Source organism: Copadichromis virginalis, linkage group LG3 (assembly GCF_057382275.1).
Source record: "Copadichromis virginalis isolate Kocher_CV1m ecotype Utaka linkage group LG3, C_Virginalis_male_GT1.1, whole genome shotgun sequence".
Classification (NCBI taxonomy): Eukaryota; Metazoa; Chordata; class Actinopteri; order Cichliformes; family Cichlidae; genus Copadichromis; species Copadichromis virginalis.
This window is the reverse complement of record NC_140620.1, coordinates 14,448,996-14,455,792: the sequence shown is the minus strand read 5'-3', so window position 1 is coordinate 14,455,792 and position 6,797 is coordinate 14,448,996. Positions and strand designations below refer to the sequence as shown.

The 6,797-nt window shown below is 42.1% G+C and overlaps 1 long non-coding RNA gene across 1 annotated transcript; it reads right to left on the bottom strand.

Annotated features, from left to right (window-relative positions):
* Positions 1 to 583: 583 nt before the first annotated feature.
* On the bottom strand, positions 584 to 5,255 carry LOC146712972 (uncharacterized). Its single transcript, XR_014917566.1, has 2 exons — positions 5,225 to 5,255; positions 584 to 839 (listed from the first exon to the last, which is right to left on the bottom strand). It is a non-coding gene; the product is annotated as an uncharacterized LOC146712972 (long non-coding RNA).
* Between the last annotated feature and the right edge of the window lie 1,542 nt (positions 5,256 to 6,797).

Below are 6,797 nucleotides of genomic sequence, written 5' to 3'. Positions count from 1 at the left end.
GTAAGGATGTACTTAGAGTAGAACTGGACTGTCACCGGCCTCAGGCTCTTCACCCTTTTCAAAGACAAAGCAGTCATTTAGATAAAATATTAGATATTGTTTACCTGTAAATGCACAAAGTAAATTTAGAAATGTTATTATTGTCAAGAGTGAATAAGCACTGATAGTGTAATCTACAGCTGTGGCCAAACGTTTAGAGAATGAGAAGTGTTGTTTGCTTATTTACAAAGTTTGCTGTTTCAGTGATAGTTGTATATCATATTATATCACTTCAAACAGAGGTGATCCAGTAATGCTGCACTAATGAATTAGACTAACTATTCACTTTAGCTAAAGTTATTAAGTCAGCTAAAGAGTTGGGATGCTGTGTAAGACATAAATAAACCTTTTGCATGTTTCCCTACTGTAGGGGTCTCTGCAAGCATACAGAGGGGGTACTCTGAGAGGGTCCAAGATGACAACTTTGGAATTCTACTAGAAACAGTCGATCATATTTGTTTGTCAAAGCTGAATTCAGGGCAAACTACGCTAAATTAGCGTTTTTAGCTAACAGCTACAATAAGCATAAAAGTTACCTTACGGCTATTATTTCAATTCAATTCAATTCAATTTTATTTATATAGCGCCAAATCACAACAAAAGTCGCCTCAAGGCGCTTCATAGATACAGAGAAAAACCCAACAATCATATGACCCCCTATGAGCAAGCACTTTGGCGACAGTGGGAAGGAAAAACTCCCTTTTAACAGGAAGAAACCTCTGGCAGAACCAGGCTCAGGGAGGGGCGGCCATCTGCTGCGACCGGTTGGGGTGAGAGAAGGAAGACAGGATAAAGACATGCTGTGGAAGAGAGACAGAGGTTAATAACAGATATGATTCAATGCAGAGAGGTCTATTAATACATAGTGAGTGAGAAAGGTGACTGGAAAGGAAAAACTCAATGCATCATGGGAATCCCCCGGCAGCCTACATCTATTACAGCATAACTAAGGGAGGATTCAGGGTCACCTGGTCCAGCCCTAACTATATGCTTTAGAAAAAAGGAAAGTTTTAAGCCTAATCTTAAAAGTAGAGATAGTGTCTGTCTCCCGAATCCAAACTGGAAGCTGGTTCCACAGAAGAGGGGCCTGAAAACTGAAGGCTCTCCCTCCCATTCTACTTTTAAATACTCTAGGAACAACAAGTAGGCCTGCAGAGCGAGAGCGGAGCGCTCTAATAGGGTGATATGGTACTACAAGGTCATTAAGATAAGATGGGGCCTGATTATTTAAGACCTTGTATGTGAGGAGCAGGATTTTGAATTCAATTCTGGATTTAACAGGAAGCCAATGAAGGGAAGCCAAAACAGGAGAAATATGCTCTCTCTTTCTAGTCCCTGTCAGGACTCTTGCTGCAGCATTTTGGATTAGCTGAAGGCTTTTCAGTGAGTTTTTTGGACATCCTGATAATAATGAATTACAGTAGTCCAGCCTGGAAGTAATAAATGCATGAACTAGTTTTTCAGCGTCACTCTGAGACAGGATATTTCTAATTTTAGAGATGTTGCGCAAATGGAAGAAAGCAGTCTTACATATTTGTTTAATATGTGCGTTGAAGGACATGTCCTGGTCAAAAATGACTCCAAGGTTCCTCACCGCGTTACTGGAGGCCAAGGTAATGCCATCCAGAGTAAGAATCTGATTAGATACCATATTTCTAAGATTTTCAGGGCCGAGTACAATAACCTCAGTTTTACCTGAATTAAGAAGCAGAAAGTTAGCGGCCATCCAGGTCTTTATGTCTTTAAGACATTCCTGCAGTTTAACTAATTGGTGTGTGTTATCTGGCTTCATGGACAGATAGAGCTGGGTGTCATCTGCATAGCAGTGAAAATGTATGCTATGTCTTCTAATGATACTGCCTAAGGGAAGCATGTATAATGTAAACAGAATTGGTCCTAGCACTGAACCCTGTGGAACTCCATAATTAACCTCAGTGTGTGAAGAGGACTCTCCATTTACATGCACGAATTGGAGTCTATTAGATAGATATGATACAAACCACTGCAGCGCAGTACTTGTAATACCTACAGCATGTTCTAATCGCTCTAATAGGATATTATGATCAACAGTATCGAACGCTGCACTGAGGTCTAGCAGGACAAGCACAGAGATGAGTCCAATGTCAGAGGCCATAAGAAGATCATTTGTAACCTTCACTAAAGCTGTTTCTGTGCTGTGCTGAGCTCTGAAACCTGACTGAAACTCTTCAAATAAACCATTCCTCTGCAGATGATCTGTTAGCTGTTTGACAACTACTCTTTCAAGGATTTTTGATATGAAAGGAAGGTTGGAGATTGGCCTATAATTAGCTAAGACTGCTGGGTCTAGAGATGGCTTTTTGAGTAAAGGTTTAACTACAGCCAGCTTGAAGGCCTGTGGTACATAGCCGATTATTAGAGATAGGTTGATCATATTTAAGATCGAAGAATTAATTAATGGCAGGACTTCTTTGAGCAGTTTTGTAGGAATGGGGTCTAAAAGACACGTTGATGGTTTGGAGGAAGTAATTATTGAAGTTAACTCAGAAAGATCAATTGGAGAAAAAGAGTCTAACTTAATATCAATGGTACTAAGAGTAACTGTAGATAATATTACATCTGTGGGATGATTATTGGTAATTTTTTCTCTAATGATAAAAATTTTATTTGTGAAGAAGTTCATGAAGTCATTACTAGTTAACGTTAAAGGGATGGTTGGCTCAAAAGAGCTCTGACTTTTTGTCAGCCTGGCTACAGTGCTGAAGAGAAACCTAGGGTTGTTCTTATTTTCTTCAATCAGTGATGAATAGTAAGATGTTCTGGCTTTGCGGAGGGCTTTCTTATAAAGCAGCAAACTATTTCTCCAGGCTAAATGATGATCCTCTAGATTTGTGACACGCCATTTCCTCTCCAAATTACGAGTCATCTGCTTTAGGGTACGTGTTTCAGAATTATACCACGGAGTCAGGTACTTCTGATTTGAGGCCTTAGTTTTCACAGGAGCTACAGTATCCAGAGTCGTATGTAGTGAGGAGGTGAAATTATTAACAAGATAATCGACCTCTGTTGGGGTAGCGTTCAGATAGCTGCTTTGCTCTGTGTTGGTACAGGGCATTGGAGATGATAACAGTGGGTGGATTATATTCTTAAACTTAGTTACAGTGCTTTCAGAAAGACATCTACTTTGATAAAGTCTACTCTTCACCGCTGTGTAATCAATTATTGTAAAAGTAAATGTTATCAGGAAATGATCAGACAGGAGAGGGTTTTCAGGAAACACTGTTAAATGTTCAGGTTCGATGCCATATGTTAAAACAAGATCTAGAGTGTGATTAAAGTGGTGGGTGGGTTCTTTTACATTTTGAGAGAAACCAATTGAGTCTAATAACAGATTAAATGCCATGTTGAGGCTGTCATTTTTAGCATCTACATGGATGTTAAAATCACCCACAATAATTATTTTATCTGAGCTCAGAACTAAATTAGATATAAAGTCTGAGAAATCAGACAGAAACTCTGTGTAAGGCCCAGGTGGACAATAGATGATAACAAGTAAGACTGGTTTCTGAGTTTCACAGCTGGGGTGGACAATGTTAAGCATCAGGCTTTCAAATGAATTAAAAGTCTGTCTTGGTCTTTCATTAATTAATAGGCTGGTGTGAAAAATTGCTGCCACACCGCCCCCTCGGCCTGTGCTTCGAGATTTCTGGTAGTTAGAATGGCTCGGGGGTGTTGATTCATTTAAACTAACATAATCATCCTGCTGCAACCAGGTTTCTGTAAGGCAGAGTAAATCAATTTGTTGATCAATTATTAAGTCATGTACTAACAGAGACTTGGAGGAGAGAGACCTAATATTTAATAATCCACATTTCACTGTTTTACTCTTTGGTTCAGATGTGGATACTGTATTGTTCTTTCTTTGTAATTGTTTATGTTTAAGTTGTTTGTTGCTGGTTTTTAGTTTGTTTTTTGTCTTTTTGGAAGCTGACACAGTCTCTATGGAGATGGGTTTTTGGGGGGGTAGCAGGAGGAGAGAAGCTGAAGAGAAGCGTGTAAGACTGCAACTCTGCTTCCTGGTCCCAACTCTGGATAGTCATATTTTGGGGGGTTTAATAAATTTGTCCATATTTCTAGAAATGAGAGCTGCTCCATCCAAAGTGGGATGGATGCCGTCTCTCCTAACAAGACCAGGTTTCCTCCAGAAGGTTTGCCAATTATCTATGAAGCCCACATCGTTTCTGGGACACCACTCAGACAGCCAGCAATTTAAGGAGAACATGCGGCTAAACATGTCACTCCTGGTCTGATTGGGGAGGGGACCAGAGAAAACTACAGAGTCCGACATTGTTTTGGCAAAGTTGCACACCGATTCAATATTGATTTTAGTGACCTCCGATTGGCGTAACCGGGTGTCATTACTGCCGACGTGAATTATGATTTTACTGAATTTACGTTAACCCTTAGCCAGCAGTTTTAAATTTCCTTCAATGTCGCCTGCTCTGGCCCCTGGAAGACAATTGACTATGGTTGCCGGTGTCTCTAGCTTCACATGTCTGAGAACAGAATCGCCAATTACCAGAGTTTGACCCCCGGCGGGTGTGTCGCCGAGTGGGGAAAAACGGTTAGACACATGAACGGGTTGGTGGTGTACCTGGGGCTTCTGTTTAGGACTATGATTCCTCCTCACCGTGACCCAGCCTCCCTGATTCCCCAGCTGCTTGGGACCTGCCGGGGAACAGCTAGCGGGGCCTACGCTATTTTCGGCTGCACCAGCTACAGGGGCCTGGCTAGCTATGGGTGAATGAAGGGTGCGAAGCCGAGTCTCCAATTCAGTAATCCTGGCCCCAGCGCTGCAAATATGCTACATTTGTTACAGATATCATTACTGCTAAAGGAGGCCGAGGAGTAACTAAACATCTGACACAATGAGCAAGAAAGTGCAGGAGGGACAGGTGAAGTAGCCATGGTGCTAATGAGTCGGCTATGAGCTAAGCTAGGCTAGCGAGACAGTACAGAGACAGTGAGTGAATACTTTGGCTATAAATTAGGTAGTGAGTACACAGAAAGTGTGCTTCGGATGAAGCACGTGAAGATTATACTATGAAAGAAGAATGTATTTAAAAGTTGTTAATTAAATCGCTAAGCAAATAAGCTACTCAGAAACACCACTGTGTTTGAGCAGGAACAGGAGGTGATACTCTACCACAGAGCGAGCGAACACCAAGTGACAGCGCCACCAAGAGTGTTGTTAGTGTTGTTAACATGACGCTTGTTCTTATACATGTAATACATTTATTACCAACCTGAGAGTTTATCCGCTGGTCATTCGACATGACGAATGACTTCTGAAGTCTTAATTCAGCTCAAGACGCTGTAGATTCCCGTCAGTAACACTCTCGGTCCGCCAGTAAAACGTAGTTCTATTCATCTGCGCTTGAACCGGAACCGGATGTAAGTTCCAAAAAACTGAATTTTGGAACTGAAATTGAATTGTAGAACTGAAACTGAATGGTGAGAAGTGAATCTGAAATTATTCGAGAGCTGAATTTTTAAAGGATAAAATGCAGTTTCGAAGCAAGTCAATTCATTTTCAAACCATAAATTCAATTTCAAATTAGACTAATTCAAATTCAGTTTTCAAAAGCATTTATTCAAGTTACAATTCAGATTCAATCTGAGCAATTCAAATTCAAATTTAACTTATTCAAATTCAGTTTCTGATGGCACAGATTTCTGCCCATACAGGCCCTCCAAGGCCTATCTCCCCTCACCACACTCCCTGCCGGTGACTGATGCTCTCAGGGGTCGGTGCATTGCTGGCGCCTGTTGCTCGGTCAGGCCTCCTCCGGGGTGTGGGGGGCCCTCTGGGCCTCCGGCCTCTGGGCCTGCGGCTCAGTTCACTCTGGCACAGCTGGCTGCCGGCAGGGCCGGCGGGCACGCCGGTGCAGCCCCCTCTAGCTTCTGCTCAGTGGCTACTGGGTGACGCCTCGTCTGGGGATCCTACGCCCTTCCCATGAGGGTGGCACGGATGCTCCTCCGGTGGTCCTCCTTGGGCTCTCGTGCTCTGGGGCCTCTGGATGTCTGGGGCCTGGATCTCCTCCATGCCTGCTTCATGCCCTGGGGGACGGGGCTACATGCTCTTGCAGACGATTACATGTGGAAACCATTTGAATACAAGCGCGCTGATCCACACAGGTATGCACACGGATGTTCACTGCTCGTAGACTTAAATTACACCTTTCTTGGCTGCTACTTCAAAGCACATTGTGCGCTGTCTGTCCTGCGTGCTGCACAACAACACTGAATATTTAGTATTTACTGCTGTTTACACTTAGCTAGATTAATGCGATGGTGTTGTGTTTAGTATGTTTGCTTTGGGTTTTTTTTGCTTGTTTTCTATTCTTTCTCTCTCAACAGGTGATCCAGGAGATTTTATTTTATTTATTTATTTTTTTCCCCTTTCTCACTGTCCCTCTCCCCTTCTGTTTTTCTTTTCCTTCCTCTTTCTCTCTCCCTTTCCTATCCCTCACTCATGTCTGTCCCATCTGTAACAACTGAAAATAAAATAAAATAAATAATTAAAAACAAAGGTCGATCAAATGGACCAACACAGCAATGCCACAATGATCCATTTGGCAAAGTAAATCCATTGGGTATCCTTGTTGGTCTTCAGACAACAATTCTGATGGCTAAAGAACCAAATGGGACAGGCAAAAAAAAGAAAAAAAAAAAAAAAGAATTTTCCCTTTCCAGTTCACAATCAATCCCACCCCTAG